A 12,111-nucleotide genomic window follows, 5' to 3' on the forward strand; every position below is an offset into this window, starting at 1 on the left:
GAGAAGCTAGGAATAGAAGAACCTAGGGAAAGGGCAGAAGACTTATCTCTTGTGGCCCAGATCTCACATCATTGTTTTTGGCCATTCACTCCCCTTACCTAATTTCCATGCAGTCAAAATCTCCACTTTCTCTCATCCCCATTTAAAATACTCAGTTTGAGCTCACTAAAGACATTTACGCTAAAGCCCTTTCAGAAAACATTTAAATCCAAAATAAAGACTTCTTAGTGCAAATGAATCTCTAGTTTTTGAAGATATTTATCATAGAGATTATTATTTTCTACTTCTCCCCCAAATTGACTAGAATTGCAGGAAATAAGATCTATGATATTTGTCACCATATCATAAATCACAGTCAAATGATGAACTTTTCTTGAATTTTAAAAGTCATCATACTTTCCCACATTCTGGTGTTCAGGAACACCTGAAAAACCTTTGAAATGCTTACATTAAAATATCCTACCCAAGAAACTATAAGTCATTAGCATTGGTGAAAAAAGTTAAATAGCAACTTGCTATATGAGATTTCTAACTATTCTTCATTCATTGTAGATCTGAATCAAGGTTATCCTTTAACTGCAGTACATACACATGCAAAAGCAAACAATTACAAAAGGAAAAAGGTATTTACTTCTAAGGCCTAAATGATATCACAGAGATCATTCTAACAGCCAAAAAGACCACAGTGACTACTCTAGTGTTCAATGTGAATTTTATTGGCTAAATCACACTTTTTTGTAAGCCAGCAGACATTTGGAACCTGTTGCTATGAAGATATACAAAAGGTTTTCATAAATTCGGTACATATACTGTCTCATCTGGGGGCTGTTATTTACAAGGGCACCCCTTTCCTTAAGTGATTTGGTGAGGCATAATCATTGATGTTCTTCAAGACTAATATAAAGCAGGCATAATGGAACTAAAGTTAAATCGTACAGCAAATATTAAATCTGGAGTTGATCTGTTTTATGCCTAGAATTTCATTCAGCTCCTTAGATTGATAATAATTAATGGCATGCTTAAAAGATTAGAAAACCAGCTCGTCTGCATCTCAAATAAGCCAAGTCTTACAAAAGTAAGAAGTATGAACAGGTAATTTTCATCATGAAAACATTCATATTTTTCTTTTGCACAAATGTTAAATTATCACATCTCGTGTTGAGCTGATTAGAACATATCAATCTCTGATCAGCCAGTACTTTAAGAGCAGATTCTAGAGGATTTACACATTCAACAAGTTTGTATGTATAGTATAATTTATAACTTTATTTTTCCCCTGAACCCTGGGACAAAATAACACCTTCTGCTACTATGCTAATTCAAAAGTAAGAGCTGGATACTTATCCCTATGGTAACAGAAGCTCATTTTACCCCAGCCCATTTCCAACCTGTTACTAAATTACTAAGCACTGGAGCAATGCATCAGAGAGCACAGGGAAATGCTGTTAAGGTAATGAAACCAAACACCATCCACTTAAAACATGTTGTGTCAGCTTGGAAATAAGGATGGATAACCCCTTGGCTTTCTACTCCCATCCCTATAACTGACCACCTAGCAACTGTTAACATTTTTGAAGTTAGAAAACCAGGATTCCACTTTACACAACAAAAACTACTTCCCAGAGGCAGAACTGACTTTCTAGAGCTCTTGTGTTTGGAGCATAGGAATATTTTATTATGCTCCAAAACAGGTATTTTGATTTTTTTTTTTTTTTTTGCATCTCCATTACTCTATACTAATGAACAACAACTAGACATATTTTCTTCGGAAGCAATTTTTAAGTGTCTATTGGCTGCAAAAAGCAATTGCACTTCTTTAATGCATCTAAAAGTCCAGGAGGCCAAGAATGAGATTTTCCCTCAGTTAGTTTTCAAAGGTTCGTCCAAGAGAATTGGGACAGGCTGCATTCCTTACTAATGGTGCGCCACAACACTCCACTCTAATATCCTGCCGAGAAGAATCTTTTACTTTGAAATTTAGTCTCATCTGACAGAACCCATGCCTGCAGGAGCCTCAATTTATCTGCTCTAGAGGAAGAACATGGAGATACAATCTGAGGGAATCCAAACCTTTGTTTCCATGGCGAGGCTTCCAAAAAGCTACTGAACATTTTAGTTGGGGTATGGGTATATAACATTTTAGTTATGGGGTGCGAGTCTACCTTACATTAACACAAATCATCAGTCTTTCCTGCAACAAGGAGCCAGGTCATTGTGGGAAGACATTGTAGGTATTTACGTTGAAAGGTATTGGGATTTTGTGCACCTGTTAGGCTAACTCATCTGAAAAAAATGAAGGGATTGAATTAGATGATCTCTAAGAGTCCCTATTAGGTGGTCTACACTTTAAGAGATTAGCTAACTCTATGGCCTTGATCAAGTCACTCAGCATCACTAATGTGTAAATTTCCTTCCTGTTCTAAAACAAGTGCATGTAACCCTAATATAATTATAGGGATTATACTTTTCCCTTAAAACTAGCAGATAATTTTAGAAATAAAATTTGTGTTCCACTACCTGGGATTAAGGGGGGAGATGAAAAGTGGGGAGTAAATGTTTGCCCTAGGATTCAATTCTACTGGGCAATCAGATGGGTAAATAACCAAAAAAGGTACTAAGTAAAAGCTTAAGAATGTAAAGTTACAGTAATGAAATCAAAGAATAACAACTGATGAAGAGCAATATTTGCCACCGAAACTAATGTCAATAGTTTTCCATCTAGTTTTCCCTTTTCATGCCAAAGGTCTCTTCCCCACCAATCCTAAATTATTCAGTGACTATACAATAGGCTTTTTCAAGAGTTGTTCCTTGAAATGGCTCCCCACCAGGTTTAGATAGACTTGGATTCAGTATGAGATTCCTTTATTGACTTGGAGATAAATTAATTGACCTAAGGCCATCCCATAAAATAAAATTCCCAAAGGCAAGGCAGTGCGATACAATGAAAGGAAGTAGGAGATTTGGGTTTAGAGGATCCAAGCAAAATGAACATTGTATTCTATCCCTGTTCCTTTCTAGCTGTGAAGCTGGACACTGCTTTGTATTTATCTGGGCTTCAGTTCCATCATCTGTAAAATCATGATAATATGACTTTCTTCAAATAACTGTAATAAGGATTAAATGACATAATGGGGGGAAGTGGTAAGACCTCAATAAATGCTTGAACGACCTGTTGAATATCAACTCAGTAATCGTTTACTGATCATCAACTATGTACTAGGTACTGCATTAGATAATACATATTAAATAATAGGAAAGATCCATTCCTACTCTGACTTCACTTTGAATAGAAACAATCCAACCCTGAAGAACCCACTTGCCTTGAAATTAGAGATCAGAAGCTTTGCGGCTCTCCTTTTCCACAGCAAATTCCTTGAAAGAAAAAAAAAAAAAAACCTGTTGCTTAAACTAATCAATCTCACCCCTTTTTCAGAGCATGATATTCTCATTTGTTCAAAAAATATTAATTGATCAACCACTCTATGTGGGACACAAACGTCTTAGCTATAGTATTTGCTATATGTATATACTAAATAAAAATAATACAACACTTTCTCTATTTCAGTGTATAATTACAGCACCTTAATTTTATTTAAGTCACTTATATGATGTGACTTAGGCTCAACTGGCCTTAAAAAGTGGATTCTAATAAATCTATCTCTCCTGAAACTTTTAATCTAAATATCACTGAAAAGATATATGTAAAAAAAACTCTTGATTTCTCTATTTGTAAGATGAGAAACTTTTATTGTAACTTGAAAACTCCTCTAGGTCTTTTCCTATAACCCAGGCACCTACAAATATCAGAAGATAGGACCAAAAAAAAGTTTTAATCAGTTAAAATACTAGTATTAGGTTTCTTCCTACAACTGTAACCTAGGATTTAGCGTCCCACCCCTTCCTGCCCCCCAGCCAGCTATGTTCTTTCTAAATAAGTCCTTCAGTTGATATTCTTTAATAAATTTTATAGGCTCCTTGCCTATAATTTCAATTCATTTGCAGTAGTTCTTGGTGACTTCTATTTTAAAGGTAGAAAATGTTTCGGCCAGGTGGGTTCTAACATTTTGTTATTGCTACTGTCAAAAGGTTGAGGGAGGGAGGAAGAGCACATGTACTGCATTACAAAAGAAGAATATGTCACATATAATTTCCATACTGGAGACCTAGATCAGAGAGCTGAGCATATGTCCCAGATGCAGGCTACAGAGTGCAAACCCATGTTGTATTATGAGACTTATTAAAGAGTTTTAAATCATGTCACTGGAATTCAAAATTATGATAGGCCTCTTTTGGATTTAAAAGTCTTGTTACATTGGCAGTATATAATAATGCCAAAGACTGCTTACCTTCAATCCGGCAATTCTAGTCCGTGGTATATTTCTAGAAAAATCTTGATACCTAAATGCAGAGATTTTAAACTATTATAGACAAAGTTGTAATGAACATTTAGAAACAACATAAATTTTCATCATTAACAGAAGATTGGCTATATCATGTCATATTCATACAACTGATGAAGTAAAATGAGTTAACTAGAGCTGTGTGAATGAACATAGAAGAAAATCTCATAAATACGATTGGGAGCAAAATAACATTTATACAAGAATATAGTCAATATATTACCTATTTATATAAACTTTAAAATTATGCCAAACAATATGATTTAATGATTATTGATACAAACATATCCAGTAAAAGCATTAAATTACTACAGTGTAGTGAATGCAGTATCAGGACACACGAGACTTCATTTGTATCTGCAAAGGTGTATTTCTTTAAAAATAAAACAAATATGATAAAATGCTAAACAGTGAGTTCTGAGATATTAGCAGCACTATATTTTTCTATAAGGTTGTAATATTTCATTTAAAAAGAAAATTGGATAACAACAAAAGCCAACCTGCTTCAAAGGAATGAATTGTTTTTGTTTCCCTTTTTTAAGTGTTAGGAATGTGCCACCTTTCTTCCTTTCTTTCTTTCTCTTTCCTTCCTCTTCCTTCCTTTCTTCTATGCAAGTTTTGACTTCACAAGGATATGCAGGAACTTAAGATTTCATAACAATTCTTCAAATAAATTAAGTAGTGAGGCACAAAGAAGAGGATCTTCTATACTTCTAGCCAGATTATTTTTCTCTGCATTTAAGTTTTTAAAAATAAGAGGTCACTAATCACAAATTTTGGAGTTGGAGAATTTTCAGTCCCCCCCACCCCTGCCCCAGAAACCTCTGAGACTGGTCCAAGCATTTAAGAGTGGGTGTTTATTTTCTCCTTAATCATCCATAGGGCCTTTAACTTCTTGAGCTTGGCTAAACCCATTCTAATATTGCCTCTCCCACCAATGTCACTCTGGATCAACATAATCTCCTCTGCGGGCACATGGGCACTCTTTGCTTTTATCGGCATTCATTCCAAAAGCCTTCAATAATTACTCTTGGAACTACAAGGTAAAGTTTGCCATTCTTATGAAAACATGAACGGAAGTTTACCTTTTTTTTAAACCTGTAAATTGAATCCAATTAAAACAACTTATAAGTGGTTGGCCTGAAGTTTTCCCCTTACCATGAAGGTTCCATTTGTAGATGAATGTTTTCTACCTAATCAATATAAACTTTGGAAATAATCAAAGCAGACCACTAGTCTATAAATTTCTCTTATTATACATATATTTTCTGCTTACATTATTCTTTTAGTTTTATTTTTGAGGAGTTCAGTCATGTAATCTTTAAGAGAACTGAAAATTCTCCAACCAGCAATGATCCAAGAGGACATCAAAAACACCCAGACAGAATAAGGCTAATATTTCCTCACCAGGTGTCTAGCCTCTTAATCTAGTGATAATATCACATTCCAAAGGAAAAGGCACCGAGACCCTCCCAACTAGTGCTCTAAGCATTTACTTCTCCACCTAGGATTACCAGCTTGTTGAGAAGCAAACATTCTCACCTGCATCAGAGGTGGGGGCTGATCTCCAATTGCTGAGAACAAGCAGCATCTGAGGGGTAAATAAGAGCCCAGGCAAACCTTCTTTTAGAAAACCAAAACCCTGCAGCAAACTTGTTGGTTTCAGGTGCAGGTGCCAAATTATCTGGGGTTTTATTTATGCTTCCTGAGACCGTGGCCCTTCTTTGGAATTTGGAATTAAAAAGTAGTCTCCTCTGAATGTACATATATTTTATAGGTATGTTTCAGATTCAGTGATGAGCCGGGATGGCCCCTCTTCCCTGTCAGAGGATCTGTAGACTTCTCTAGGGATAATCTGACCCAAACTCTTAGCAGGGTAAAGGGTCTTACCCGATAGAATGTTGTGATGAGAAGCTCAGGGAGACAAAGCAAAGGAAAATTTTGGGACCTAATTTACAGTCCAGTTGCTAGAATTCATCTTAGACAATTCACTTTTTCCTCTAAAAAATGGAGTGTGGCTATTAAAAATATCCTTTATCAGGTTTCTGAGCGATCACTCAGACTGTTTGTGTGGGGACAGGACACAGGACTATAAAAAGTAGATATGAGTTCTAATCAAAATTTGGCCACAAAATTGCTTTCCACGGCAGCCTTATCAATACCATTAGAAAAGAAAGGGCCCAAGTCATGTGTTTCCAACCCTGGCTACTACATGTGGAACCACCTGGGAAGTTAAAAAACAGTAACAACAGCAATGAGGACATTGACCCTTTCCTATACCAACAGAATCAGAAACTCTGGGATTTGGGACCTTGTAAAAACACTCCCAGGGGGATTTTAGTTACCAAACTGAAAACTAGAGTAGTGTTTCTCATGCTTTCATGTGGAAGAGAGTCACCTAGGAGCTTATTAAAATGCAGATTCAGATTCAGTAGGTCAGGGATGAGGTGTTTCTGACAAGCTTTCAAATGATGCACTGCAGCTGATCCACAGAGCACACTTTGAGTAGCAAGACACTAGATGATTTCTAGGTGTCCTTCCAGTGCTGGGATTCCATGAATTTGCATTTTTCACTTTCAACGGAAGTGTCAATTTCCCACCTTAGATCACCTACCTCAGAGAAATGCCTTTATAATGTCATGTGCTATGCTAGGCTTTATGGAATTTAATTTAATGTTCTTTAGAAGTTAGGAGATACTTCAGAATCTTTTGGTGCCTGATGCAACACCATAGACATTACCACTGACTGGTATGACAAATAAAAACTAGAGTGGATTTCAAGGTATTCACATAAGCAAGGAGGCACCACTTGGTGTGGAAAATTGAGCACAATGAGGGGATATGCACAAGGACATCTCATTCAGAATGAGTTTGTTTGTTCCTTGGGTCAGGTGCAGGCTGGAGGTTGGAGTGGTTTAGGAAAAGTTTCCTAAAGAAAATTATTTTGGATATGAGATCTAAAGATGAATAAAAATTGGGAGTTGAGAAAAGCATCCAGACAGAGGGAACTGTGGTATAAAACCCTTTAGGTGTGTGAAAGAGAGGCTGAGGAAATCAGAGGACTAACGAAGCTTCATTTGGCTGGAGCATAAAAGACCATGAGAAAGAGGAGTAAGCAGTGGCCAGAGATAGGACTTGAAAAACTGTACCAAGGAGGTGAAGTCATTATCCTGAAATAAGAGAAAGCCTTCAGTGTTTTAAGCAAAAGACCAACATGATTTACAGATCATGGAGGGCTATTCTACTTATAGAAAATTACTCTCTAGATAATCAGTCAGGTGTCCACAAGCATTTGGGCAAGTATGTTCATTGCACTACTGTTTATAATAACAAAAAATTGTAAACATAGATGATGTCTATCAATTGGACACCAGTTATATAGTTTCTGGCATATCCATGCTATAAAATATTGTATGGCCCTTAAAAAGAATATAGTAGATCTCTATGTATTAGCAGGTAAAGATTTCCAAGGCATTTTAAAGAGAAAAAAGCAAGCCACAAATAATTCACATAGTACGGACATCAATAACATAAAATCAAAAATATATTCTCTGTCTCTGTATAGTATATATGTATGTAAATTAACGGAAAAAAAAAAACCCAGAAAAAAATACATTTCAAACTGATGACCATGGCTTCCTTTAAGAAAAGGAATGGGAGACAGAAGCAACTTCCACTCTATATGTTTCTGTTCTGTTTAAGGTATTTACCAAGAGAAAATTATATTTGTAGTAACTCGTATAAGAAAAAAAGAAATTAATTGCTGCATTTCACAGCTCTTTTTATTCATCAATAGCATGAGTTTTGCCTTCATTCAGTCTGATTATTTCTAAAATTTTAAATTCTAAATTTCTGAAAAAAATTTTAAAATCTAAGAATTTAAAATTCTAAAAATTGTTGTTTTCTCCCCTTTCAAGACTGTGCCCTAAGGGTCATCTCTTCTTTCCCCCGCAAAATGCCCTTCACTTTAATCTTTCTCTAGTTCTCATTATGCACGTATCTCAAACCTGATATCTCAGGACAAAATCTAAACTTCCAGCAATTGAAAATCATTAAAAAGATTAAGTAACAAGCAGAAATCCACAGGGTTTGAAAAAAAATAAGTTTTTTTCTTTACCCTTCTGGGCACTGAGAATTTTCAGTGCTGCCATAATTTTCTAGAAAGATCCTGTGATGACCTCTGAAAACAATCCAGGACCCCCCACAGCTGCTCTTGGATCCCAGTAGAACCAATTCAGCTGTGCACTGAAGGGAAAGTTATAAATTGCTTAGAGGAGGAGGTTACAAAAGGGAACGACCAGCCTGGCTTTTGTTAGGGTAAATCTGGGCTCCCCAACCTGTTAAGATGCTTTGAAAGAGGTAACAAAATGATCTATAAAGGCGAGCCAGTGGGTGTCATTTCTTTAGATAATCAAAAACCTTTTGATTGCGGAATACACAAAAGGCTGAGGAAGGTTAGTAACCCTGGGATAAAAGAAAAATTTCCTTCATCAATTAAAAAACAGTTATGTAAAAATGAAGACTAGAACTCCAATTTCCCAAATGGAGAAAGATTAAAATGTTGGCATCATTCAACATTTACTATGTTCAATGTGCAAGTGAACGGAGATCTCCTGGGAAAAATCAATTATCTAAAATTGGATTTTAAATGTTAGAAATAAAAACACAAAATGTAAAAACAAACTCTTTTTATTAATTAATTAATAAAAGTAACAAACATTTTATTTCCATTCTCGTAAATGCTTTTTTGGCATAGTAACTAAAGAGCATTTGCCAGCACTGATTCAGTGTCACATTCTAATGCTGTTTCTTCTTTTCTCACTAATCCTTAATCTTTCAGTTTTCACTATTATTTTAAATACTGTGATGACTTTTCTGACACTTAACCTAAGGATTTTGGGGGTTTTGTTTTGTTCTTTTTTTCCTTTTATCTAACTCAAATTCACTAGGTATTAGCGCATCTAAACAAAGTCAACATAAAAACACAGCTACGCTAAGCTTATTGGTAATGACATTTGGAGCTTACTTTTCTCTGGGGAAACTAAAAACTCTTTAGAGACACTTGCCATTTAATGACAATTAAATACGAGTGATGTACTGACATTATATGTAGTAAAGGGAGAACAACAAAATCTGTAACATACTAACTTCCTATAGGCTCCAGGAAACCTTCAAACTGATGAAGCAGCAAGCCAGAGAGGACTGTATTTGCACTGGGAGCTTAGAATTATTTGGCTCAAAGGAGAGCAGAGCCAAAAAATGCCAACTGTATATAAGAGCAGAGTTGACACAGCGATGGCAGAACAGCACGTCTTTCTCATTAGCCTGTTCCAAAATACAAAGGCAGTGTAATGCAGCCAGCTTCTTGAAGGCTAAGGACTCTACCTTGATGCTTTATAGCCTTGTAGAGCAATCAAGATAGAAGAAAACAACTCTCCATCTCCAGAGCTGAATGATAAATAATCCATGGACAAGGCTGCCCCAAACAGATCAGGTACAATAAAGTACCTGCAGAGTGGAGGATGTTACACTGACCAGAACACAATGTTAGCGGTCAGCACTTCTTTGCAGCATAGCAAGAACCTACAGAAGAGCCCAGAAATCTGAGTCTGGTCATGGCTCAGCATCTGACTCTGCCTGCACTTAGTTCCTCCTACTGAGTCCCACACCAGCCAGCCCCAGTTCCAATGCCTGTTTTAAACACTCCATGGCAAAATCTGAAAAAATATGGACAATGAAAGGAGGGTTTTTTAAAAATAAAACTGTATTCATTCAATCATTTTTATTTTTAATATTCTTACCTTTATGAAATGATGGTTAAAAAGAAATAGTGGTAGAAGTAGTAGCAATATTGTTGTTTTATGACTAAAATAAAATTTGGGTAATCCTGTGTTCTTTCCATTAAAAAAATTATTAGTTGAAAAATTAGGTGAAAAATTTAGGGACTATAGTACGATGGTTGAAAATTTGGTTCAAGTCCCATCTCTGTACTTATGGGTTATGTGACCTCCTCTAAGCCTCATTTCTTCATTTGTTGAATAGAAATAACAATAGTGCCTACCTAATGGGCTGTCATGAGTATTATGAAAATAATGCATAAGATGCTTAGCACAGAGCATGGTACGCTGTAACACTCATGTTAGCTTTTTAAAGAGTCAAAAGAAAGATCACTCATCATTTCTGGCCCTCAGTTGACTTATCTCTCAAATGAGGCCTCTGATCTTTGAGACTTCTACATCCCCTCTAATTATTGTCACAATTACATCCTACATCCTACCCCATGGTTCTAGTCTTTCTACTCTTTCTAAACTATTCAAGTCCACAACTGTTCACAGGTCCAAGTTGAACAGATGGTGCTCCGTCCATATAATGAACTACCACCCGGCCATGGAATGACATCATCTATATTATTGAGTGGGAAAAGCATAGTTACAAACCAGTTATTAACCACATGATCCAATTTCTATAAAACGAAATACATACAAATGGTAATTTCTAACTTATCCTCCAAAACCCTCCCAAATTACTCAAGCCAATGTTGTCCAGAAGTAATAAAATACAAGCCACAATATGAGCCATATGTGGAATATTAAATTTTCTAGTAGCCACAATAAAAGAAATAGAAGAAATTTGGTTTAATGATATATTACAAAATATTTTCATTTCCACCTGTAATTATTACAAAATTATTACTGAGTATACTAGTTTTTTGTATGAAGTCATTTAAATCAGTGTGTATTTTATGCTTACTTACATGTTAATGTGGACTATCTGCATTTCAATGCTCAGTGGCCATGTGGGACTCACAGCTACTATCTCAGACAGTACAACACTAAGCATTAGTTCCCTTCCTCACACTGAATTAGAATTGCGACACTGAAAGGAAATTCACATGTCTTATTTCTCTTACATGCCCATTGCCTATAATAGTTCCTGATATCTACTGGGTATTCAATAAATGTTCATTTGAATGAATGTATTTAATTCAAGGTATTCTTGTAGAAATTTGCATTTTAAAGTACCTCATTAATCATGGAATAAAAGACATTGCATCAATCCCAAAGAAAGAGCTTAGGAATTTTGGAAAGTGTCTCTCAAAAAAATCATACTTCATAAGCAGCCTTCTACTTTGTCTAAAGTCAGCTACGCAGAAATACAAGATATCCCAATGAATTAGCCAAAAATATTTGTAGAACTAAAGCTAATTCCAAAGTGTATAACAGATAAATATTAAAAGACAGCAGGGCTAAGGAAAATGGATAATAATAAAATCTTCATTAAGTGTCTGCTATGACTAAATACCTTACATACATCAGTAAGGCAAGGTGGAGGAATAATGACACAAAGGGAAAAGTATTGGCTGTGAAATCAGTAAAACAAGCAAAAACTCTTCATATTTGAATTCTATTTCTGCCAATTTCTGGCTCTATGACCTAAGGTAAGTTTCATAATCTCTAGCCTCAATTTTCTCATCTGTAAAATGGACATTAACTACCCCTTAATTATTGTGAAGATTAGATTAATTGCCACATTAACTCTCAATAAATGGAACCTAGTATTATTAGAGTAGAGCTCAAATAAAATGGGAGCAATCATTGTTATCCCTGAGGTTTAGAGGAATTTAAACAGCCTCAATGTCACATAGCAGATAAATAGATAAGCCAGGATTCAAACCCAGATCTATCCAATTTAGCAAGCCCATTCACTTTGC

The 12,111-nt window shown here is 35.6% G+C and overlaps 1 long non-coding RNA gene across 1 annotated transcript; it reads right to left on the reverse strand.

Annotated features, from left to right (window-relative positions):
* Positions 3,239-5,235, reverse strand: LOC110256235. The gene is made up of 3 exons (XR_002337538.1): positions 4,901-5,235; positions 4,347-4,398; positions 3,239-3,372 (listed from the first exon to the last, which is right to left on the reverse strand). It is a non-coding gene; the product is annotated as an uncharacterized LOC110256235 (long non-coding RNA).

Source organism: Sus scrofa, chromosome 13 (genome assembly GCF_000003025.6).
Source record: "Sus scrofa isolate TJ Tabasco breed Duroc chromosome 13, Sscrofa11.1, whole genome shotgun sequence".
Lineage (NCBI taxonomy): Eukaryota > Metazoa > Chordata > Mammalia > Artiodactyla > Suidae > Sus > Sus scrofa.